Source organism: Halichoeres trimaculatus, unplaced genomic scaffold (genome assembly GCF_033239565.1).
Source record: "Halichoeres trimaculatus isolate MK-OKI-2021-1 unplaced genomic scaffold, fHalTri1.1 fHalTri1_scaffold_4, whole genome shotgun sequence".
Classification (NCBI taxonomy): domain Eukaryota; kingdom Metazoa; phylum Chordata; class Actinopteri; order Labriformes; family Labridae; genus Halichoeres; species Halichoeres trimaculatus.
In genome coordinates this window covers 27,256,810-27,283,750 of record NW_027437182.1, presented here as the reverse complement: position 1 = coordinate 27,283,750, position 26,941 = coordinate 27,256,810, and the positions used below count along the sequence as shown (strand labels likewise).

The 26,941-nt window shown below is 41.4% G+C and overlaps 1 long non-coding RNA gene across 1 annotated transcript in view; it reads left to right on the top strand.

Annotated features, from left to right (window-relative positions):
* The window catches only part of LOC141789221 (uncharacterized), a 64,896-nt gene extending 38,885 nt beyond the window's left edge, over positions 1–26,011 (top strand). The window contains exons 2-3 of the long non-coding RNA XR_012598186.1: positions 11,873–11,994; positions 25,844–26,011. This is a non-coding gene — a long non-coding RNA (uncharacterized LOC141789221). The remainder of the gene's footprint in view (positions 1–11,872; positions 11,995–25,843) is intronic.
* Positions 26,012–26,941: the final 930 nt, after the last annotated feature.

Here is a 26,941-nt window from a genome sequence, read left to right as displayed (position 1 = left end):
CTCCATCCTTCTCTATCCGTCTCTCCAGCAGGGAAAACATCATTGTCATGGAGAGAGGGACGACAACAATGAAACGGCTGCAAATCACACTGATTGTTAGCGCTGGACCTGGTGGATGGGGAGAGGGCTAATGTAATTGTCCAGGCTCTTGTCACTGTTGATACAGGCTCTTCAGAAGGCGGGGTGATTTAGCTAAAAGCTATCTCTGGGCCAAGTAATTAGACACACCATTCAGGGTGGCATTAGCACGGGCTGCTGCCGCTGTGTCCCTCGCTCTGAGTGAAAACCGCACACACATGTGTGCGCACACATTCACACACAACTGGCAAAGGCCTCATCATGCCACTCTGGCTGTTATTCAAACCATTAGCAGGGAGCATGATGTCCCAGGCTGGGAACAAGTGTGTGTGAATTTTTGTGTGTTTTTACATGATAGAGAGATTCACGCTCTTTCTGCTCGCGTGTTCTCGCCTGCAGCTCTATGTATCATCACCATCGGCTGTTCCTGCACGCTGACACGGGCTGTCTAAGATCGAGGTGAGGTAGCGTAACACACTTGACTTCACTAAAGCATCCTGTGTTCCCCGTCTCCCACTGTGACTCCATGCTCTCCCATTAAATCAATTAAAGCAATCCAACACTCAGCTCCAAACAGACAGGACCGAGCAGAGCAGCCACTGTGCCCCCCTGTTCAGCGTGTACTTCAGTGGCATTCTAACCTAAAAACCCATGGGAATTAGACTGAAGTGTGTTGGATTGTTTAGCTATACTCACTCCAGAATAATGCTTTCTGTAGAGGCCAGTTTTCATTTGAGACCTTGAGATGAAAAACAATATGTCCATTCTGATTTCTATAGTTTTCTCTCTTTTAGTTGTGTGTTCTAACCAGTTTGTTTTTTACATGAATGACATGCAGTATACTGCCTGACAGGACAGGATCTGGGGATCTGGTTTTGACTTGAAAGCTGCTGTGGTTAAAAGCTGATGTTGAAAATCAAAAGAAAAATAAAACACTAATTATTTAACTAGAAATATGATCAGGTAAAACAGGTTGACTTATAGAGCTGCCAATCTCTGTAGTTACATAATGGTAATCTGTGCTTTTACCTGGCGTTGCTCCATTTTCCTGATTGGCGCTACGATCCGTGAAACACCAAACCCCAAAAGGGGGAAAAATAAAAGCAACATCCCCTCTGTACATAAAGTACCAAAAGAAATACTGTAGTTTCAACAAAAAAAGGAAAACAGAGAATTGTTTTTTAATTTTTTTTCTCCTTCTTCCAACTCTCCCTCCTGTGTGCTAATGCCGCACTTCCACCAGATCTTCATCTGATCCTCCCCCAGGCTGTGTTATCACAGAGCCAGACTGCAGTACAGCTAGAGTCTCGTTGTCCATATGAAACGTGTTGACTCCAGGCCTGCCTCTGCTAATTATAACGGTTTGTTGTTGTAGTTAAGTGAAATAAGAGCTGGCACCACCACAGAGTCTTGTACTCTGAAAATCTACCAGATGATTTAATATTGTTTCTGTGCTTGATTTCCTGTCCTGTTCAGTCTGCTTTGTCCAAATTGATGCGTCATCGCTTCTGAATCTGGCAAAAAATAGAAGTCTTGAGTATCTGATCCAGAGGGCTTCAACTTACTGGACTTGAAACCCAGTTGGAACGCAACAGAGCTGAGTCAAAGTTATCACATTGACTAGAATCAGATCCTGTGCTGTAGCGGAGCAAAGAAGAGCTGTACATGGATCTGGTAGAATTTGACCGTAATAAAGGTCTGGTTAATGGAGCACCTTCAAGCTAAGTGTTGTTAATAAGTGTTTCTGTCTGGTATAAATGTATGTTTGTCATTAAGTGGGATGAGTAAATGGTATTTAGAGTTTTTGCAGTTCAGTTAATCAGACTGTGCTCAGGGACCATAGACTGTATAAAACATGGACGTATATCAACCGTCTGTTTCTGAAATGGTAAATGAAGCACATTGGCTAATAGCGGCCATATTGGTAGTGGCAAGAGCTTCGCCTACAGCTATAGGGCACCTGTCCGTCACGTGACCCTGAGCTGTGCCTCTGATTGGGGTAGCTCTCGATCTTAATATCTTCTGAACAGCCGAGTTAGAAAAAAGTTCACCCCCTGTACAGTGTGTGCCGTTAGTGATATTAGCGACTCAGACAGGAGACATTTTTTGAACCAGGCTGTAAATAGGTTAATTTCTGCTTTGAGAATGGCTTTTTTGGGCTTGGTGTGTATGTGACTTCCGGTACTTCCGGAGCCAGCCTCAACCAAACACTCGAGAAACAGCAGATTTTAGGACTTCAGCATTGTCTCATACTCTGAGACCAGTAATGTGTAATGACCAAATGTAAATAGTTAAATTCTGATAATAACTGGAGCTTCAAGACTAATTTCTGGACCTGTATTGAAAATAGAACACTTATTTTGATATCTCCCAATCCTATAGAGGGTCTTCGTTTACATCACTCCCCCTCCGGGACATGCCCACTTCAGTCGGATTGAGTGGCAAAATAAACCTCACTTAGAATTGTGGCAGTTAATATGGTGAGACTGGGAAATATGTGGAATATGACAAGAAATTAAGGATAGTCAGACTCGGCATTGATTCGTTAAAAGAACTAAAGACCCAGGGGTCCACGAACATCGACGTGTCGCCAGAAATCATATCCTGCCAGGAAAACACAGTGCAAAGCCTGAAAGCTACAAAAGCCTCAATTTCAATTTACAGTATAAAGTGTATTTACCCAAGAGAATACACGTATTATCTATTTGTACTCTTGTTATTGAACACAGACTGTATAATTAACAGACATATAGTCTCCACAACAGTATTTAAGAATAGTTACTATCAAATACTTAATACAGAACAGCTACAGCTGCTTGTGCTGGAGTCGCTCCTTACTTGGAAAACTGGGTTAGCCTCAGTTTGAGTTGGTTTACAAATAATGTCGAGCACAACGTTCATAATCACACAAAGACAAAAATGTTTCAGTTATGAAAAGCATATCTGAATGAAAATGCTAACATTTAGAGACTTGGTAGTGTAAGAAATAATTTAACCCACAAATACAGCATAAATTTACGTTAGCTGACATAAAATGGGAACAGCAAATCCAGGTTTTGTTGCCTATCTCCTGGTAGCCTGTCAGGAATTAGCTCTGAATGATTTTCAAACAGGTTCATTCAATCAATCATGCAACACCTCTTCCCCATTTTTTGATTTTGTTTTCGAGTTTAGCCAACGCTGCCACTCATCTCCCTCTGTCTTCCCCTCAGTGGGTGTAACCACGGCGACTTCTGCTTGCTGTGACATCATGTGCATACCCTCGACTTTACTTTCACTGTTGGTTGTTTTATTGTGTTGCAGCTTCGCCACTCTTCATTCATTTAGATAACTTGTTGATGTATTTCTTTCATTTCTGTCCAGCCACAGTCCAATGTAAACGTGTGTTTTGCTCTGATGTCAGGCTGTTAAGATGTCATCCATGAAGACTTTCACATATTCGGCCTTCTCAGGTGTCAACAGACAGTAAAACAGTGTCAACCACTTTGTAATTCTAACAGCCATTAAAAACAACTGGTAGCATTAGTGGTGAGTTAGCTTTACCCACCTAGCATCCGGATAGCCTGAGGGAGGTTTGTGTTGAAGTCGAGGCCAAATGGAAAGCACTAAAATTCCCTCCTAAAAATCATTCCCTCTGTCTGTATTTTCCACCCCCTCCTCTTGCTCTGCTCCCTCTTTATGGGGACACCGGACTCCCCGACAGTTTGTTTTAAATTTGACCGTGCAGATGTTTCTGTGGGTGACTGACTTTTATAGTTTAGAAAAGATTATATCAGCTTTCCCTAAGATTGTGTTACTGTATTTAAAAATGGCTGGAGATCGAAGGAGGAGGGTGGGTGAGGAGGGTTAGTGCAGCAGGGGAAGGGGAGAGGGAGTGTATGCTGTAGGTCTCTAAATCCTGGGTCTCCCTCTTGGTCTTAGCAGTGCAGACTGGACAGGGAGGATGGAGGATAAAGGGAGGGAGATGAAAATCAGGGGAAGGAGGTTAGAGTTCACAGCAGCCAGGTTTGGCTTATTGCATTAGACACAGATTCTTTCTAATTTCAAAGGACAACACAAGCGTTAAATTTGAGGATATTAGTTTTTGATAGGCAGCTGGGGCAAAGCACACAGTAAGAGGGAGGGTGCAGAGACGGGGTGAGTTTTACTTTTTCAACACATAACCAGACGGCCTCTCCTCTCTCCATCTGTTTCCTAAACATTTAAAAATCCTCTCTCTGTAGGGTCAGTCTGCGGGGAACTTTTTCTGCGCCTTTTCCCAGATAACTGCCATAACGTAAGCTGCAAATTGTCTGGTTATTAAAAAGGTGAAGGAAAGGAAAGGTGATGGACTATTTGATTTCAACTTGACCTTACAATAGTGAGCAACTGTTTTCTACTTGTGTGCAGACTGGAGTGGCAAAGCAATTTTCAGCTGTACAACTGCAGGTGTAATTCAAGTGTTCCCGGTGGTTAAACCGCAGCATGTGTAGCTGGGGAACTCGCAAAAATATGCCTCATTTATTTTTCAAAAAGGCAACAAAACACGGCAACAAGCTCTACGTGGAGAGAGGTAGAACCTTCTGCACTGAGGAACAAGAAAAGAAGACAGAGACGGAGGGGAAAAAGTGCATATCACTGATGTGTAATCTGAAAATCAGACAGTCTTCCTCCACCGTATTGGTGTCACGATGAATCGATTAGGTCATTCATCCACAGGCTCAAAAAGGGCAAATCCCATCACCGGTGACTTCTAATGTTTCCTTACACAAATATGCAGAATAGCAGCGGTAACTATAATTGAAAGATTAAAGAAATGGAAGGCGGCCATTGAGTCTGGCTGGTTCGACATGTCCAAGCCATTTTAATGAGACATGAAGAAAGGGTGACGTGGAGGTTTTCTTCACAGGTTGGGCCTGTTTGTTTAACAGGGAGCTTGAGTTTCATTCATTAAACCACAGGCTGCTGCTGAACTGTACGGCTGTAATGCATACGTTATTATCAGACTGCGTGGCAGGAACAGCTTTTAACTTTACTGTGAGTCCTGTCTGATCGCCCGCCTGCTGCACAGCCGGACTCTGTGTTTGACTGATTATCTGATGAGCCGGCTGGTTGACTGAAAGATCAAAATACTAGACATGAATGTTCCTTGGAGTCAAAATAAAACTCTCTTTGGGGGTTAAGATGGCCCTCATCGGCATGAGTAACACAGGAAAACAATGCTTCTCCAATCAGCAGCAGTGCTCAGTGGGTTTAATTACAGCCAGGGTTAATTGTCCATCATTTCCAGTTGTGGTTCTGGTGCATAAAGCAGCATCAAAACAGCTCTTTACATACTCATCAAACGAGGAGAAATTGGGCTTAGCTCTTGTAATTTTCTTGCTGCTGTGGGCGGCCCACCAAAGCTGAGAAAATGCATAAAGGTAATGTTGAAGACAAGCTGTGGTGGACCTTTGGCTCGTTGACTGGTCTGATGTCTGACTGGCTACTGGGCGGACTGACTCATCCATGTTGTTGAATCACCACTTCCTCCTCTCTCTCTGCCTGTGAGGTACGATGGCTGCAAACAAGACTAATTTTTTCTAACTTGGAGCTGCTGAGAGGAGATTTAACTTGAGATGAAAGAATCTGAACCAAGGTTATAATAGTTAACTAAAACGTAACTAAAAACGAAAACTAAAATTTAAAATACATTGAAGTTAACTCAAGCTAATAAAAACTATAAAACAATTATAACAAACAAACAAATAATTATAACCTTGATGTGAACCCAAAGCAGATGCATTAGTATGTTCAACAAACCGAGCAAGACCATCTGCGACATGGCTGACTAATTCTCTGAGACAATGAGAGTCCCTTCTTTTCGACACAGTTAGCAAGAGATAGCAGGGAACTGCTTTGTCCACCAGAGGCACAAAAACTTACACAAATTCAAAGCCTATGACAGGAGCTTTAAAGCAGCGTGAACAAGGAAGAAAGCGATCAAAAAGCTTTCTTCTAAAATAAATGAGAATATAACATGGAGTCAGAGAACAGGTGGAGAGATGTCGTCTGTTCTGCAAAGGGTTGTGCACCTGCACTTTATTGACAGAGGACATCCCAACCAACACCAAAGAAAGAGTCATCCACCCTGCAACAGTTCTATATTGAACTTTGTGTGAAGTAACAAAAGGAGGTTATTTTGAAAGTAGAAAAGCACCCAAAGAGCGCAGACCTCCACCAAGCATATTGTGATTGTCACCAACACTTTAGTCCTACTTTAATGTTATACTCCCTTTCAGCAGACTGTCTGCTACAATTTGGTGTTAGTTGCAGGTTTGTACGATAATTTGTTTCCTGACAGTGTTGAAAATTTTGATGGCCCAGTACATATTTCATATTCCAGATCTTAGTATCCAGAATATTGCCAGGATCTGGATCGTACTTTTACATCTGTCAGAAATTATGGTGACCTTGTCTTGTATTGTTTTGCAAAGCAATCTGACCATTTATGGTGGAGTTATATACACATATGATGAAAACAGCCCTATCTCACAATGATAAATAATCCTTTAGAAAAAAATTTGGATCCAGACGGTGATCCAGATCACCTCCAAAATTTAATCACTTCTTCCTCATCCCATTTTAAACATTTCCTGAAAATTTCATCAAGATTTGTTTGTTAGTTTTTGAATTATGTTATTCACAGACAGACAAACTCCCCTCGGCGGAGGTAAAAATAAAAAATACAAATACGTGTGTAAGTCCTACTCTAGTTTACCTTACCTTTAGCTTTCTGGATAATTTCACAACATTTAGGCCTTGTACACAAGTAGCCCCCCCAATTTGTTTTTAAGAAATACTCAAGTCCACTCTTAACTGGGCAATCCTGCTGATAAGTGTGGCTCGGTCAATCAGAATGAACCCTGTCTTTTAGCTGTGACGTTTGAGAACCAAAAACTGGATCCTGGCAGATACAAAAAACATGGAACCAGAATTTTTCCAAATCTTCCAAACGTTTTCAGAAAATATCATATTTGGTGATATAAAACTGCAGTTTCATGTAGATGACTTTTTTGTTTATTTTTTTGTTGTTATTTTGTTATTCTGTGTTGATTAAAAACCTAATCAAGATGGCATCATGTTTGTATCTTATATTCAACTTATTCCCACAGCTGAAGCCGCCCCAGTAAGTCAGAAAAGTATTATTCTGGAGTTAGTTGTGCCACCACCTCTTCACTTTTCCCTTCCTGTCACTCTCCCTGCTGAAAGCAAAGATTGCTAGTTTGCAGTAATGTACATGTAGAACCCAACGTGATTGTCTTGAAATAGATGAAAGGGCACCTCCGCCTTGAACTTTGAGTGGCTTCCATCTTTTTATCATCTCCTGTTGTGTTCGATCCTCCAGGCTACTCAGAGTCGAGGAAGATGGCAGAGGAGACAAAGAGCCTGTACCTCCAGCATCTCGCCTTCCCTTTGTAGCGCTCTCTCCGTCGCTGTTAGTCACACATGATTATGCCCTGTCGACTGGCGACCAAGTGTTGCTATTTGGCTATAATAGCATGACAATCAGTGTGGATCCGTGCTGGGCTGCAAATGTTGTTCACACTCTGTGCTTTGACTGTGTGATTTACATATGGTTAACATACACAGACGTAGCCTCGACTCCTCTTTGTTGATCCTGTTCATACGTCTCCTCAAAATATAAGATGACTGCACATATATGCCACTAATCATGATCTATACTTTCCATATAAATACCCACTTGGTGCATATTGTTGCCTACATCTAAAGGGTAAATATTTGACTGTCTGCTCTCGTCAGATCAGTTATGTTTTATTGTTGTGAATGCTTTTCACAATCACACACACAGTAAGATTGAACTCCAGTGAAGAAAGAAAGGGCTGATGGGAGATGAAGTGAGAGAGAGGAAAAAGGAGGCAATGAGGGATCATCTCCTTAAGTGTTCTGCTTCACCTTTAATCTATGGAAATGTATGGAGCAGATGAAGTATAATTGTAAGTTGGACTTTGACCATTAAAATCTCTCAAGTGCTTGTTGCAGGAGGAGCCAGAAGGAGACGGAGCAGTAATCACTCCGGGTTCACTCTGCTGATGATGGGGAGGGAATTAATTTACCCCGGAGAAAAACAAATTAAGGCTCTCCTCAGCCCGGTGCTTCGTCACACAATAGCATATATAAATATTTTATCTTGGGCGATCCAGGTTAGCAAAGGTTTAGTACATCTCCATTTTCACAAGGGCCCGCTCTCCACGTCATGGCCTCCGCTCCTCTCTCGGCTCTCCTCCTGATGAGTGCCTGCTGTCCTCTCCTTCACCTCCCTATCTTCTTCCTCCTTTCACTTTTTCCTCATCCCCCTCTCTCCCCATCTTGCAGCAGTGTCTCCTCTCTTTTCCACTCAGTATTTCTCCCCTCGCGCCCTCCTCCACTCGAACCCCCGCTGTCTTTGCTCAACACTTTTCTTCCAGTTGTTTAACACGAAAAAAGCCAAATATTCATCCTTGCATGGCTCCGATGTCTTAATCCCCTCTGACACAGACGTATCGCTTGTTGACAGACAGTGTAGAGTACACCGTGAAAAACAGGATTCAGCTGACACAGTTGAAAATGTCACAGTGATTTATGAACCTGTGTGTAAATCAAGTTGGGGCTGTACTGTATTATAGAAACAACTCACTTTTCCTATTTAAAATGAAGCAAGCGATCCTGCTGGATGTTTTGGATTGCAGTAAATTTCCCCTGGCAAGAGCTTGGGGTTTGTTATTTTAGCTTCCATTTTCACTTTCTTTCCAGTTAAACAATAAAAAATAAGAGTGTGTCATACTATATTATAGGAAATAGAATAATATTGTAAAATAGCTTTCCCCTGAACTGGCCCTCACTAAGATTGCTGCTTGTAAAGAAATTCCTTTAGTTATAGGTCCCCTGAAAGTGTCATGTAGCCCACAGCTGGATAGGTGAGGTGTTTATCAAATTAATAATAAAAACTGCTGTGTTTACCCAAGAATAAAACTTTTTTTTGTTTTTATTTGTAGCCATGAGAAATATGGGTGACTTTTCCAGGGTGTTCTCTGCCTCTCGGCCCTAATGGTAGGACGTGGTCCTGCAGCAAAGGAGGGTTTGATGTCTGTGAGTAGGGATGGGTACCTTTCACATTTGAAACGATACGGTACCTGGCAAGTACTCAACGATACTAATTCGTACTCTTTTGTGTTTATGTGGTAAAAAATATCAATTTGTTTGATAATAGAATATGAAAACTTTTCAAGTTAACATATCTATTTTTCTATATATATATATATATATATCCTTGTAATGCTGTGTTCATGTCCAGCATGGAAAATCGCCTACTCACTCACTCCCTCACAGTCACAAGGCTGCATTTAGGTACCTAAACATGGTACCTTTTGGTTTAACGTGAATTGGTACCTGGTACTTTTGACATATTTCGGTCCGTACCTATAAAAGTACTTAATTCGGTACCCATCCCTATCTGTGAGTCATATGTTCATGTGTAACTGTGTTTTTGTGACTTATTTGATTTGATTTGATTTGATTTATTAAGGATCCCCATTAGCTGGTGCCGTAGCAACCAGCTAGTCTTCCTGGGGTCCATATTAAAATAAACATACAACAATTATACAATTATAGATGCGAAATGAATACACATCACATCATACAATGTGCAACGAATAAAATACATACATTTGAAAAAACAATAACAGCATTACAGATGACGGAAACATACAGTAAATTACAGTGTTAAGTAAACCTTAAGAATTCTTTTAAAAGATAGTTTGCTAAGAATTATCTTTTAAAAGAACTCTTAAGGTTTACTTAACACTGTAATTTACTTATTGCTCCATTCATTTCTACAGTTTTAAAATACTTAAGCTGCTTCTTTTGCCATTTTAGAGTCATACTGCCCTAGTGGGGAACTATAAAAAAACTTTCCCTCCAAAGCTTAAATATGATGGGGATTGTTGAGCTTTAAAATTACAAAAGTACACAACTTTAAGTAAAGTGAAATAGAATAACATACAAGCTTAAAGGTGGCTTCACTTTAACCACCTCAGAATTTTTTACTGATACCTTTTTTCTTCCTTTAAGGATTTTAATGCGTCCTCTGTCACAATGTACTTGCCGGTCTTTTTCAAAGTCACACAGGCTTTGAAATGAGCTCATCTGCTTTGTTGTGCAGAAGTTGTGTTGTTGTTTACTGAGTCAATTAGAGCCACAGCGAGCCAGTAATGACTGCGGCAGAAGGAGCATGGCGACACCCGGTGTGAGGAACAGCACGCGCCCTCACTCTGCGTGTCCCGCCTCGCAGCGATGAGGCTCATGCTCTAATGAGAGGGATTTAATGGATTTATAACAGTGGTGGATTCCTGCATGTCCACATGCTCTTGGCTCGGCTGACCAGAAATGTCTGTAATAATTAGTGAGCTGCTTCCACATTAACACAAACCGTACAAAGAGGGAGAGGGAGAGAGGGGAAAAAAAACACTTTGAGTCCTCCTGACTGCTTTCCCACGACCGGGAGGAAAACAGGTAGCGCTGGCCAACATAGAAAGTTGGATTGTGGAAAGTAGTGTTGACTTTTGTGTGAAAGAATTGTTGACCTGAGAACTCGCTATGAAGGAGAGTGTGTTATTCTTTCTATTAAGGTTAGACTACCAGGTGAAATTATTAAAGAGTGCTTGTAGTCTCAGTATTGTCACCAATATCTCCAATGCTAGCATGAACATTAAAACTAAGTTTTTAAAAGACTAAAAAGTTTCATACTTTTCTTTAAAAAAGGCATCAAAAAATTGTTGGTGAAAGATTTAACACATCTCTAAAACAAAAATTTAATTCAACATTGTGTGGAAATGTAGTCATAAGCTGGTGAATTTAGGTCATTTTTCTTTATCATTTATAGACCTTTAAACAAATTAAGATTAAAAGATCTATTTAATTTATTTCCTTTTCTTTCTTTTTTTTTCTTCCTTTTTTTGTATTTAATTGTCAGATGAAGGTCACTTTCCTTTCTCTTATTCCACAACATACCCCCAACCAACCTCACAGTGCTTTCAATAATGCCCTGCATTTAGAGGCACAGAGCCTTGCTTAGGTTGCTTAGGTTGCTTGTAATTCCTCTTCGATCCAACCTTTTTGAAACGGAGCTCCTCACCAGCTGTCACCGAGTCACAGCGTCCTCTGCTCTGTGAATCAATAGGCCCGGTCTGCTAATTCATTGTTAATATGTCCATTGATCAAGTGTCCTGAGGGGCCTGATAGAGAAGCAGCACTGAGGCCAATTTAAACTTAATTCTCAAATAGATCAAAACAAGTCAAATTGCTATGCAAAGCCATGCTACATTAATATAATTAAACGTTATGACTCATTTGGAAATTGTAATTCAACCAAAAGTTGTCTAGCTGCAATTACACTTGAGGTTCTTTAAGCTATAAAAAAAATATTTTCTGCTTGTGATATTTGTGTTTCATATTGCTGTAAGTGTTTATCAAGATTAGATTTTTGATTTGCCTTTTATATTAAATTAATTGATGTAAAAAATATTACATAAGTGGAATAAATTGTCTGTTTTAAAGCATCACTTTAAAATGAAAACACTAATGTTCCCAAACCTTGAGCTTTTGAAGAGTTACCAGGTCATTTTTCCCCTCCCAACTCACCAGCTGAGGAGAATTTCAGGACAAAAGAAACATTTAGTGTCTGCTTGTTTATTCCTGTGCTCGCTCTGTATTTATTCACTCCTGTCACTCATCTTTTTTTCCCCTGCTCTCCCCTGCGGCTCTCTCTCACACACAGGCAGTGTGACGGCGCTGCAGCAGAGAGAGAAGGATCCCGGTGACCATCTGAAACCAATTATGGCGGCGCTGCAGCCACCCAGAAACTCAGTGACGGATGGGGATCTTGTATTTATAGCTGGGGTAATTGGCAACACTCAGACACACACACACACACACACAGACACATACTCACACAACATGAGGAAGTACAAAGAAATGGATGCTTTTAAATGCGCACACACAACGCTGAGTTTGTGTTTACACACAGGGATAGAGATCACACATGCAAAGGCCTCACAAGCTGCAGAGAAAGGTGCACACTCCTTCAGCGCAAGTTGCTGTAAAGTGATGCAGCCGGTGCGTGAAATCTAAGACCTTTGTCATGGGAAGACAAATACGGCTCAGGGATGACCAGAGAAGCATGTTTGTGTTTTCCACGGTCTAATCAGAGCTGATGTTTACAGCCAGCGCTGCAGTCAGGACAGAGGTTGTACATCTCAGCTATCTGTCTCAGCCTGTCAGCGCGTCAAACCTGCATGTGAAAACATATACAAAACACATCTGCCTCTTGTTAGCCACTATAAATGGCTGCCATGTGGTCTGCTGATAAATAGGCCAGTCTATTTATTGGAGCACAACAAATTGGCTACAAACACTGACAAGGAATTGGGAGAACTATAAATATTGCGACGTGATGAAATCTTTAAACGTGCTGCAGGTATTTTACAAGGGTCTCCACTTCTTTGGCTGTTTTATGTAGTTGGAGGTATTTCTTTTGACTGCTTTCTTCTTTCACACACCGCCTTGTTAAAGAGGTGGGGGGACAATGGCACTCTCACACTGAGCAGGTCCACAGCTGAGTGTGTGTGTGTGTGTGTGTGTAAGGCTCAGCCGCGCTAAAGCCGAGCAGATCTGCCACTTGAGAACGATAAAGAGCCCTGTTACACCCCAGCGCTCTGAGAGACGTAACCAGAAATTCCTGAATGAATCGGCAACAGACAAGCCCTAAACCCCGTGTAATTACATATTTGGAGTTTATCAGGGTTTATGCGAAAATGCACAAGTTTCCCTTCCCTGGTGGTCCTTAAACACATCCATATGTTTCCATTTCTGCTCCTCCCCCTGCTCTATTCCTCTCCCTTTCTCTCTTTCTCTCACTCCCCTCCTTTATTTTCCTCCTCCTATTTTTCCTCCATGAAAGATGGCCGTGGTGCCCAGATGGATGATGCGATCCGTTGGAGTGGTGTTTTCCTTTGTTTAAGTTGTTGTTGACTCTCTAGACTCACAGTGGGACAGATCCAGTTTGGTGTTTTGGAGCGTGTCAGGGCCATCAGCGCCGGGCCAGAGCTCTTGGTGGAGCTGTGTGCAAACAGAGGAAGCCGCAGCCCGTCCACATTGCACAGACTGGAACACACACACAAATCTGGGGAGGCCTTCTAACGTGTGTGGGCCAGTTTTTTTTTATTTCTTTTCCTCCCTGTCTGCCTGTCTCTCTCTCTGTGCTTCTCTCTACTTGAGAAAACCGATCTGTTTTAAAACACGTGCTAAATATTACCATATTTACATTTTCCTGTTTCAAGGAGGCAGCAAAGGGGGATTGTGTGGTGTGGATTTTTCTTTTCTTTTCTTTTCTTTTTTTTTTTTTAAGTGGAAAGGTCTCAGTCCCGGGTTAGGCTCTGTTTGAAACTTTAAACCTTTTTCATGCTTATTTGTTTTATGATTCTGCAGGGCACTGTGTTTATACTGAGAGTGCAACATCTGGATTAGATAATTTGTTGGGAATTAACTGAACCCCCAATGCTTATCCACCTCATCTGATTACATCTGTTTGATGTTTGCTGCTTTATTTTTGTCAGTGTTCATTATTTTTCCAGTGGGCTCCTCTATAATTCAGTTTGTGCATTATTTGTCTGATGTGTTTTCAGAAAAATGGAGGATTAACTTTGTACGGCATTAACCTTGGATATCATCATCAGCAGGCAGGTCACATCTCTGCAGCCAATGCAGTGCTGGCCGCACCATAATGACCTATTTCCAATTAAATCTCACTGGTAATGTTTGACATCCTGGTGACGTGGGATTCTGCTGAAATGGACGTGTGAGCAGCAGTTACTGCACTGGTTCTGTTTTCATTAAGAAGACACATGAACTAATTAAATCCAGAACTCAAATCCTGACTCTGATCAAATTTATAGTAAAAGCAGACAAAAGATGATGTTTTAAACATTCCACAAGCAGATTGAGTAAACAGTGAATCTAGAGTATCTAACTTTTATGGATTCTGTGAATGAAACATACTTTGAATTGGCTCTTCTACATTACTTCTCCAGCTACAAAACTTAATATTTAAGCTCTTTTTATTCAGACAGTTTTCAAAGCTTTACCATCAGAAAGCTTGTTTCTCAATATTCTTGGATGTGGCACATCCATGCTGTTCCACCTGCAGTGACAAAGTTGAATGACATTTTTGGCACAGCACCACCTTAGGGCCCAAATAAGACCGATATAGATTTTTAGGGCCGATACCAATACTGATTATTTGTAGTTAAGGAGGCCGATATCTGATATTTGAAGCTGATATTAATTTGCAGTCAAAGTGAAAATATCGTTGTCAAAATTTTGAACAATACCAACTCCAAAACTTAGCTTCATTCAAATGCCTTCAAACAAATGTTTCTTAAACAGCTCCCAGGCTTAGCAACATGTTTTATAAGTTAAATGAAGATATAAAAAAAATAATAGCTAAAGTTTTCTACAGTAAATAAAGTTTTCCAAAATTTCAATCCAACTGCAATAACTGTAATAACTGCAATGCTGATTGGCTGTTTCCCAGGCCATGGCTCTGCTTGTAACCAATCAGATGGTACTGTGGGTGGGACAGTGCTGGGGACTGAGTAGTGACTGCAGACAGCGGAGCGGCTGCATCAGAGCCGCAACAACACAGTTTTAAATTTGTTACTTATCGGCTGCCGGATAAAAAAAGACAGATGTCGCTATGCCTCAAAATATGCTAAACATTGGCCTCGATAACTAGCCCGGCTGATAATCGGTCTATCCCTACAATTTTCAATCTTGTCTTTTTCACAGGGGTTTCTCCAGATTCTTGGATTCCTTTATCGATCGATGTGCTGTAGCTGATGAAACTCTCAAATTCTTTGCAGTTTCATGCTGAGGAACATAATTCTAAAACTGCTGAGTTATTTTCTCAGGCAGAGTGGTGAATCTCTTTCCATCTTTACTTCCAAGGGGACTCAGCCTCCCTGGAATGCCTTAATTATACCCAGTCATCTTTCTAACCTGTTGCACATTTCTTTAACTTGTTGGGAGATATTCCTCCAGGTTATTCTTTTTTTTTTCAGCATTACACAACATTTTTAGTGTTTTGTTGTCCCTTTCACAACTTTTTTGAAACATGTTGCAAGTTTAAAAAAATGAGCACTAAGAAATAAAAATTTTGTTTTAACATAACAAGCTGTCTTTCCACTGTTTTCAATTAAAGATAGAGTTGAAATGATTTCCAGACCATTAAATCTGGTCTTATTAACATTTTACACAGTGACTGAACTCCTATGGGATTTGCAGTTCTACTTGAATTTATGGAATTAGTAGATGCTGGTTGCAAAAAAGATATTGCTGGAGATATTTTTTGTTAGAGAAAGTCAAACTTTTGGAAATCTATTAAATCATGCAAGCATTTCCCCAGATTCATATTGTTGTGAGAACAACTCCTGGTTTTTAAACTCTGAGTTTAGTCCAGAGTGAGAAACATGGTCTGTGTGCTTAAAATTGTTGAAACTAGTTGAGATTTTAATTCATTCAATACTTTTTGGTTTTCATCCTTAGTTAGATGCCTCATTTTAATGCCTCATTTTAAAAGGTTGTGTTATATGACAGAAATTAAACACAGGCCCTGATAGAACCACCACAGCTTCCTTACCTTTCTTCATTCTCAGGTCATGAAAACCTGTGACCTCGGGTGCTGCTTTGCTCTAAAAGAATTACATGTAGTAAACCAATAGACTCATGATAGGACATTAGTTTCTGTCTTTCATTTACAATTCTGACTTAATTTGATTTAAACATTAACCCCCACCCCCAGTCTCTATCCTCCTCTTTCTCTTTTCTACGATCTTTTACAAAGCTGCTTGCAGCCCCCTGGGAGATCCTCTCCGTCCTCTCTAATCTGGCCGGGCTGCTGTGATTCCATCACTCCGGCTCGAACCACACAGAAAGATTAGTCAGACTCTACATGCAGCAGATGTGTCCAGCACTTGATTTGTGTGTGTTTTATTGACTCTGGCCATCTGTTAATACAGTTGCTGGTTCCTCCTCTTGTGTTTGTTGATGCACACGGACAGGGGAGCTGAGTGCCAGGAGAAACATTCAGCGAAGGAGAGATGAGAGATAGAGACGCACAGACGCAGAGAGTGAGAGCGAAGTTGGAGGTAGGGGGGTAATATTTCATTAAAGGCTGCTGGTTTAAGTGTTAACCTGCGACCTGATGTATTCCTGCATGGAGTACACGGGCATTTGCTCTTCCTTTTAGCACAGTTGTAGCATTGAATCAGTAACACACAAGCTGTGTTGGTTGATGAATGAGTCTCAGATGTTCAGTGCTTTCACAAAACATTATGAGCTTAAATTCCTTCACGAGGAGGAAAGTGAAAGATGGCCTCAGATATCTGAAATTCCTCCTGAAACCATTCCTCAGATTCCCACTCAACACTGAAGGCGCATAAGGAGCAGTTGCTGTCAGCATTCTTTGGATTGTCCATTTGTGTGTATATATCTATGCATGCTTTCCTGCATTGCAGGAATTTCTGGCCATGCAGAAGGATGATAATGCCCAACAGTTGCAGCCACTTATGTTGGGTCATCTTGTGTTTTCCTGGATTCTGACAGACTCCTCATCTTCCTTCTCTCGGTGTCGCTCCTCCTTGCTGTCTTCACTCCCATGGTGTCTTTTTTCCCTCTCCTCCTGTCTCACATAACATTTGTATGAATGCCTTGGAAGCCACAGAGCTTAAGAAAACTTTTGCCTCACATTAATTATCCTCGACCTCACTAAAATGCCTAAAAGGTGAGATAGATTACATCTCAAAGCTTCACCTCCTCACTCAGCAAAAATGTCTTCATTTGTCACCTCAAGCTCAGACAATATTTTCACTCTGATACATTTCGTCTGTCCTTTTCTCACTGGCTGTCCTCCCTGCATTCCTCCCACCTTCTGTGAAGCTGCTTGTTTGCCCACTGAATGGAAAGTTGAGAGAGCTCTGCTGTTAGATGCCTGGCTTTTTAGCAGTGATGTTGCTCCCCTCTCTGCCATAATGATGATGTGATTTCTTGACACAGGCCTCACTCGGCCAGTAGAAACCCCAGAACTCTGTGTGAACCTGCTGAAAGGGAGGTGGGCGTCCAGCCTGGGTAAACACAGGGTGAGGGGGAGCCCGGGATGCAGCCTGTTGGTACTAAATGTGAGGGAAAAAGGTCCAATAACTACGCCTGTGGGAAGTGAGCAGGGCCAAGGCTAACTCTAACACATGCACGCTGGGAGCAGGCACTGGAGTGAAGTTGGATCACAGCTGCTCTGAGGGATGTATAGGTAACAAAAGGGATTTGAACTTCGGTTTTCCAAAAGGAAATCCTTTTCCAGGGGGGCAGTTTCCCCTTTGCAAGGCAACAAGATTAAATTCACATCCAAGCCAACCTACCAGGTAGATTTTCTTAAAAATTAGAGTTTGAAATAACCATAAAATTGCTTCACTAACCCTCAAAGAAGTACCTCTGAAATAAATGTATCATTTAATGAATTACAGTTTTAAGTTTCCCTGTAAACTAAGCAAACTGACGGCAGATTGACTTCAACTCTACACAGGAAACATTTGAGCCTTACATCGACTGCTACTTATGTACCCGCCCTTCATCCTGTACATCCACCCCTTTGAAGAGATATTGATATTACCCTTTATGCTTTCCACCGCATTGACTCTATAGCCCCTTAAACTTTGACCGTTTAAGCACAGGCTGAGCCAGCAGCAGGGGGTTTGAAGGAGGAAAAAAAGAGCCTTGCACACAGAGAGAGTAGTGTATTCAGCACAGGCGAGAGGTGTTAACAGTAGTTGTGTCTATAAGAGGGATAACATGGGCAGACCCCTGTTGGATCATCAGAAATAAGTCTCATGTGTGTTTGAACCTGCATAGCTTGTGAGGAGGCTGTCAGATGAAGTAGTTTTTCAAGATAAAAATAGTTGATGAGCCCTTGCAGTTTTTCCTCTTTATTTTCTAAACTTGTTGGCACTGTCTTATGCATTAACCCCAGGAGAAAAGCGCTCACCTTTTAGGCAGGACCACTGAGTATGTTACAAGAAGAGACATCTTTACATTATACACCCTTACATATAATTCCCTTTTGTAAGTTTCAGCATTTCGTTGTGCGTTAATGTAATTAAAAAGCACAACATGCTCCATAAATTTGTCAAACACAGCAGTTGTTAGTTATTTTCTTCAGCATGTTAAATATACTGAGTCATCCTCTAACCCTGCGGCATCCAACCTTCTTCTTTGTCATTGTGTATTCAGAGATGAAACCCTTTTGAACTTGTTCTGGGTCACCCCTGTGGCCACTTGCTCAACGCCTCGCCAAACTGCCACCTCACAACCTTGGGGAGGCAGTTAATGCTGTAATTGGCACTTAATTAGTTAATCGACCCCAGTGTTGTTGGGAAGTAGGGTAACATGGGGACGTGGGGCTCCAGGGGCCACAGGTGAGGGGTGGAGAGGATTGGCCTAAGGTGCTTCCTGTGTCACATCACCAGCGGAGGTACCCATCAACCCCTTTGAACCGGGACACAAACACTGGAAACACTTTCATGGGGCCGATGTGTCATCACAGCCGGGTCCCATGTATATGTATGGGACCGTCTGAAAATATACAAAGTCCAATTTGCCCGGGACAGACCAACCTCAGGATAATGAATCACATGTGAAGTGTATCTGATATGCAGCCTGAGTCATCACCAGATGTTTCAACAGAATTACTTCCAGTTCTGGAGAGGACTTTCAAAGAGTATCCAACAAGAAAGAGAAATAAGTCAGCAAACATTTGTTGCCTCAATGAAAATAAGTTTATAAAGAATGTGTCTCACAAGGCTCTCTGTGCATCTGAAAAGAAGAGTAAAGTGTTTCTTATGGCTGTAATTGGATGCACACATGCCAAATGAGAGGAGTTTTGAGGTCAAGTGCAAAAAAGGAAGTAACTCGTGCACTGGGCCTTCAGATGATAAAAGCTTACAGGTGGAACTAAGTACAGTCCTTCTCATGTAAGCAAGCTGTACTGGCTGTTTGTTCTGGTGTCTGCATGTGGAAAACACAGCTCCAAGCACATAATGTGTTTGCACAGTCAAAGCATAGCATGTACTCTGGATAACATCTCCTGTCTCCTTCACTCTGTAAAGAACTTATAGAATATAAAATAGAGGCTGTCCACCCTCCAGTCTCTCTTTTTCTCAAACACATGCAAAACAAGCGACATCTCTCAGTTTAAAACTTCCTACTTCCCGTTTTGGAAGACATCAATAACTTTTTTGACTTGTGGGAGGTTTGATCCGTGTGTGTGAATCTGCGTGTGGGTTCTTGTGTCTGCCCCTGTGTTTGCACCCATGTGTGTGCATCAGAGAGGGGCGCCCAGCAGGCTGTGTTGTTGTAGGTGAGGGTGAGGAGCCCCCTGATGGGCAGCTGTGGCAGAGAGGCCAGCTTTGATCAAAAGCCCAAGAGGAGGAGGAGGAGGAGGAGGAGAGGAGAGCAGCAGCAGCAGGCCTTCTATAGGAGAGAGGAGGTGAAGCAAGTCTGCAAAGTGAGGGGCAGAGGATGAGGGTGTCCAAAAGCTAATGGTGGGGCTCTCCAACTCAGAAAAAAAGGGAAACACCTGTTTCTTTCATACTGAATCACATATTCTCTGACAGTGGTGAAAACTGAATTGTTTTAAAAGTATTTTTTTTCTGAATTAATTCCATTTAAACAAATTTGGAGCACCTCACTCTTACTCTTTTTCTGCTTTTGGTCTTCTTGGATGAGTTACAAAAATAAGCCATGTAGCAGCTTTTTCCAAATAATTAAATCATGTATTTATTCAGGAGGCTCTGGGCAGCCTATTGATTGTCGACAGATTGAGTTACTCTCAGAATCTGTGGGAAGTCTTGCAAAAGGAGACAACGTAACCAGGGGCATGTGTGCAAGAAGCCGTGTGGCCAGACAAATGTATTCAGACCAAAATCATGGAGCTTAGGTCATGACGGCTACACTTGTGCCTTGGGGGAGAGATGTATTTAATCAGGACGCTTTGTGCTTTCTTGTCTGTCCCATTCTGACCTCTTGTTATGTATTGTGTTTTCCAGTGCTTTTTTTTTTTTTTTTTTTTTTTTTTTACTTTTTGGAAGAATACAGGTATGAATACACATTTAAAAAATAAACATTATTTCAATTTATTTGCTTCATATAATGTTATTCATTTATTATATTTCTATATGAATATCTATAACTCATGAAGCCCTATTTCTTATTTACATTGACTGGGATATTTACTGTACCTATTGACACAATTCGAAAACTCCAACTTCAGGGGCAGATTAATTGTACCTAAACTCAAATAAACTTAAACGTATAATCTTCAAAACAAGGTCCCACAGCTCTGTAAAACAATTCCAGCTTTTTCTGCCAAGCACAAATCCAAACACTCCAAACTATATTTTTATTATTTTAAAAACAGCTCTGCTGTTGGATGTAAAAAACATAAAATAAATCAAAGTTTTTATTTTTTTTTGCTTCACTCAACTGCACTATTATATTTCTGTATAATAATTAAATAAATAAATAAATAAATAAATAAATAAAATAAATTAAACCTTCCAAACCTAAACTTGATGGTTCTAACAATTTAGCTTTTTTTAAAGGATTTGTAATGGTTTTGTTTACCTGATTTTAAGTAATGGATCAAAATGTTGTGTACTGAATGTATATAACAAATGTTTTTATATCTGCGTCACTAGCCTAACATTTAGATAAGCTTATTTCTAAATTTATTATGCCAAAATTATTAGTATTATTATTATTATTATTATTATTATTATTATTATTATTATTATTATTATTATTATTATTATATTTTATTTTTATTATTATTTTTTCTTCTGAATTGTGTGTTGGCTGTTGTCATTCTGGGGATACGGTCAATGAATCACACAGCAGCTTTAGTGACTGTGAAAATGGAGAACATGTGTTTCAGCTTTGACTGCATGATGCAGGTTTCACGCCGTTGTGTGCTCTGTACAATGATGGACAATTGTTTTCTTAACCCCTTCATTCACCTGCATAATGACGTTTCTATGTGTTACAGTGAATGACGTTTAAATAAGGATAAACACGGATTAGGGCTGAAAAAAGAAAGGGCATGAAAATTGACTGAACCGGACCTTGAAGTAAGTGATAACTGGTCACATCAGCCTCTGAAGGCGGGAGAGAAACTCTGACGTTATGACTAATAGGTGGGGGCGGCTGCTCTGTATCATCCCGGGAGCACGCGGACAATTAAAATGGCACTATTACTGTAATTTCCTCCGCGTGCACTGAGGCAGTGACTGCGTCATCGTGCTTTACATGGATAGAAGTAGACTGAGATGCTTTATGCATCTCCTAAGAAAAATAGCCTCGCCCATAGGTGACATGATTTTTGTCTTGCTCAGTCATTTGATATGACAGTTTTTCCCCAAAAGCATTGTTGTATGTGGAATAGAGAAACTTCGTCCCGGGCAGTTACCAAAAGTGGTTGAATAAAACAAATGTAGATGGATGTGTGAAGATGTTTTTTTCATTCAGATTCTAAAACGGATTTTGGCTTGAGTTATAATTATAGCGGCGTTGACCGTTTCCTTGAAAGGAGAAACACGCTCACTAAGCCACCGTCCCGTGTCCGCTCCTCGGTGCGTGCGATGGGGTACGCGGGCCAAGCGCAGCGCCGTTTACTGTGGTTTCAGAGGACTGGTGGCATAAATGCAGTCTGTCCTGCATTACGCACGCGCAACTTGTGGGCACAACGAAAAAAGAAAAACAATAATTAGGCATGAAAGTGTGTGTCCAAACAAACGATTCAAAGGACCCGTTGTGTTTGTGGAGAGATGACCGGTGGGGGAGAGATCTTCCCCCGTCTCCCTCTCTCTGGGCTGACCTTGCGTTTGAGTCCTGCTGCGTGAGGCCGAGACTCACAGATGGGCTGTGATGTCTCACTCTCTCTGTCGCTCCCCTTTATCTTTTATCATAACCCCATTTCTTTTCAGATCAATTCGGTTCAGCTCACTAATTCAGTTTATGTAAAATTCTTTTCAGGTGCCTGATTTCCAACTAGAAAAACAAAATAAAAACAAAACAAATAAACAAACTTTAACCTAAAAGTGCATGCTGTGCAAGCATCATCGTCTCACAACAAATAGAAAAATTATATAGCCTATAGTATAATTACAAATTTACGCTGTAGTGGTTTTCCTGCACGTGAGGACGTGGTTCCGCTCCAGCAAATACAATAACAGGAGCAAACAAATGACTTACTGACGTCATGTTGTCAAAAAATAAAGATTACAAATCATGATTTAAATAAGATAGACTGCGTTTTATGATTACTGCGACGCTCGTCACTAGAGTAAATGACGCTAACAGGGAAAGACCAATTAAGAAAGAGGGAATACCAAGAAACGTAGTATTGCCTGACACATGAGGCTATATTTGATGTTAAACAGATGATTATAGAAATAAAAAAATATATATAACCTAACAAATCATAACGTGTTTATTTTTCACGGTCATATATTTATTTTCCATTAGAAAAAAAACGGAAGGTATCGTGGTTTGACGCAGTGTCACGGTTATTCTACAGCAATAAAAAACGCCTCTTACAAACTTGTACTCTCCGTTGCAGCGCAGCTTGTGTGGCCTCGCAGCGGTGCAAACCCCAATCTGTGTATCTCCGCTGTTTTGACACCAAATAGTCTCAGTCTGATCCATGGTTTCGGTCCCTTTCTGCCACACATGCTGCTCACAGAAGGTTAAAAAAAAAAAACTGAGAAGTGTATGCAGCCTGAAAAGACTGGGGGCCAACAAGACGGACGAGCTGTGGGCCCCAGCCGTGCAGGGCCCCGTGTTTCCAGGCGGTGGAGTCGAGACGTTACATGAGGCTGCATGTGAGGCTCCCTCTGCTTTGGGCAGTAATAGGTTTGGGATGACTTAAACGATTTGTTGACTGGGACAATAAATCTGTTGTGTGTTTCTTGGCATGCTGAGGGGAGGATTACAAGTTGTCACACAAAGGAATGCAAATTGCAAGCCAAACTCTCCGAGAGGCCTGTGGAGTAGCCAGCTATTTAGAGCATTTGTGGGGACCTGTGCTTCTCTCTCCCACTATTTTATCTTTCTCTATTAGTCCTAATAACTGTGAAGGGTCTGAGAGTAGCCACTGTATTCATCTCAAATCAATGGCTTTCCCGCACCAGGCCCTATACACCTCAAAATTTGCATTCTATCGAGTGAGATGACCAGCAGGACTATCGGCGTTGAGTCTCTTTCAGGCGGCCAAATGGAAAGCTTGAATCCTAAATGACATGTTCACTGGGCTCTTTTGCTAAAACCCACTCTTCATATTTATATTATTCTCTGTGCTGAGAGTTTCTCACTGGTTAAAATCTGAGGGGGTGAAAGGCGAAACGAGCTTTGATTCAATCTCTTTCTCTCTATATAGTCTGAAAGAAATGTGCCGCAGTAATTAACACCAGGCAACTTGTGATTTTTATTAATTTATCAAATAAAATTTAACTTTTTTAGTTCATTTTTGAAAGAAATATTTATAGTAATCTTAAAATGTCTGTTTTAATTCCAGTTTTAGTAAAATGGTTTGACTGAACCCACAATAGTTTGCAATCAGTCTGTGCAGAGGAGAGCTGTGTGTCCTCATTCATGCCTCCCCCTAGCGACTGCAGCGTGAAGTGCAGCTCACCCATCATCAGCTCTCGTGCATCAGATGTAAGAAAGAGCAGTTTGAGCGCGTTTGACAACTACAGGAGTATTCTTAAGAATCTTTATTCGGCCTTTGATAGCTATAGCCTAAACGACAAGACCCTCAGCCACACGACTAAAAAATTGTCTGAGCGCTTTTTATGGTGGAGCTTTTTTTAGTCGGTGTCGTGGTCCTCGGGGTTAATTCGGACTGTGGTCCGTGCGCCAACTTTCTGTCAAGCAGCAGATGCCTGGGGCCGGCTGGACGAAACCACAGGACATGGATCAACACGGAGATAGCGGAATTATTCCTCTCATATCTCAGCATTAGCCGCCCTGACCTACCGCTGCTCGACTGAGAGACATCACAGGGAGGAGAAACTGTCTGCTCGAGTTACCCGGCGGCATTGAGCCATCACCCTGACACAAAGTCCCTTTAATAGTCCCAATTAATTCCCTCACTAAACTAGGCTGAAGCATTGCTAATGTGATTACCACGTTTCACTATTTGCTAAGCTCTAACACCCTCTGACACATAAACACTACCCTGATGCATCATTACAAGTTAATTCCTACATGGTGGCAGATGTAGATTTATTTAAAACAAAGCTACATTAAGCTATGCATATACTGTATCACTAAAGATATATTTATCTTCTGATTATGAAAATAAAAAAAACATCATGGACTGATACATTATGTATAGTTTCATGTTTAATCATCAATTCCTGGTCAACAGTTTAAACAAACATAGGTCTATAGTATATGAAAAAACTATTAAAAATATCCAAAGATCAACTTATTAAAAATGCAGCTTATCTCAGGTCAGCTCTCCCTAATAATACACAGGCTTTAGTTAGTCTTTGTTATTTTTCAGTGCATTGGGACCTCAGCGCTGTGTTATTCTCAATATTTAATCATGGCTCCATGTTTTAATTTGGTAAGCTGAAGCTGCTTCAGAGGCCGATCACCTGATTTCTGTAATGAGCTCTGATGGCTGATTCAACTGCGATTGCAAGAGTCCGTTTCAGTTTTGACTAAGCCAAGGCTTGTTTTAATTGGCGATCACTTCGGAAAGTGTTCACACACATTACTTGTGCGCACATACACACACCACCACCACCACCTCCACCTCCGCCACCACTACCTCACAAAGCGCCTGCAACACTCCTTACTGCTCAGTGTTTACAGCCATTTGCTCAAGGTTACCGTACCCATCTGCCTCTCCCCTCCTTTACCCTGCACAGAGATGATTTAATTAAAGAACAACATTTTCTTAGGGCAGCTGCACTCCTTACAGCGAGGAATGCCCTGTTTTCAGTGCTGCGTCAGACAGACTGACAGAGCATGCTGCCTACATTTGTCTGCCGCTCACCCTCCTCCATAGCTTACATGGCCCATGCTCTCTCAATAGCTTTTAATAGTGTGACTGTAAAACGTCTTGTCACATGAGGGAGTTACGATGATGTTTTACAACCTCCTGCTTTCAAAGATGAGCCATAATATCCCCCACCGTAACTTTTAAAACAGGCGCTGTGTGTGCAAAGAGTTGCATAACGCCATGATCCATCATTTTCAAATGCACTTTTGTGTGAGTGAGTGTGTGTGTGTGTACTTAGACACAAGGCTGCAGATATAGACACAGGAGTGAACATACTCACAAGGCTGACTACCCACACATGCACTTAAAGGAATTAATATGTAACATTATAAGGGAGATACTGTCCAGATTGCAGAAATATTTGGACCATGGTTTTTCTTCATGACAGACACAAGCAACAGTAAAACATGAAGTGTTAACAGACAGGCAGGCATTCAAGGTTAATGGGCTGTTTGGAGGGGAAAAGGAAGAAATTGAGTATCCCTAGACAATGCTGAAGAATGATTTTGCAAGGAGAGATGTAGTCCCTGAATACCCTGGTTATTAATTTGCTTTCCATTATCTTCCTTCTTTCAGCGAACACTGGTGTTTGAATGCTGATCTGTTGGCCAGGTGAAGCCCAGTCGCTCACACGACGTCTGAGGCCAGCCGAGAGGGCGGACCGATTAAACAAATTTTTTTTCCTCTTAATCAACACAATCGTAACCCCTGCGGAACAAAGGCACCAATATCCATTTCCAAGGAAAAGGGTGAGTGCCCTCTCGGCCCCCCCACACACACCCTCCCCGCCCTTCCATGTACTGTACTTGTTACCCTGGTAACCCCATGGGCAGAATGCAGATCAGGGGGACAGCGGAGCAGCCCCTTGTCTCCCCTTCACAATTCACCCTGATGATGACTAACACTTTTGTTCATGGAGAGGGCAGGTGGGAGTTACAACATGCTTCAAATCATTGCACCCACTGCGCTCCCTCTCTTACCCCCATCCTTATCTTTCTTCATCTTTAATTTCTATTCATCCTTTTTATATTTCTTCAATTTCTCTAGCTCAGCCGCTCAATTTTTCTCTATTTTTGAAAAGTCTTTTCTCTTGGTGTCAGTGCGTCCTTTCACTCCGAGCTGACAGTGAGCTCACTCACAGCAGATGTGGCGGTGGTTTGCGAGAGGTCAGTGTTATCTAAACAGACCCATTGGGCTATTTGCTATAGCACCCTCCATCAGGCTGGAAGCTCTGAGGAATCAGCCCATCACTTCAATCAGCCACGGTGGAATACAATGAATTTATAATGACCAGAGCCGGGCTGAGGAGAAGGATCAGATGAAAACGGAGTGAGAGAGAAGGAGAAGGACAAAGAGGGCTGAGAAGAAAGTGAAAAGATGGAGCGTTAAAGAGCCAGAGAAGTCAGAGCAGAGTTCAGTTGTCAATGAGCACTATGCAGGAGAGTGTGTTGTTTGTTAGTGGCGTGAAACAAACAAGTGGTTGTTGAAAATGAGGAGATGGACTGTGACTGTGTTTGACAGTAAACTGTTCAGTATATTTGTGTGAAAGGTTACCTCCATTCATGTGTACAGCTCAGAGTTTTCATTACAGAGTATGTGTACATACAGTAGAGGCTACAACGGAGCTGTCCACATGCTTTTATGCATGTGTGTGTGCGTACATGTTTGTGCTCT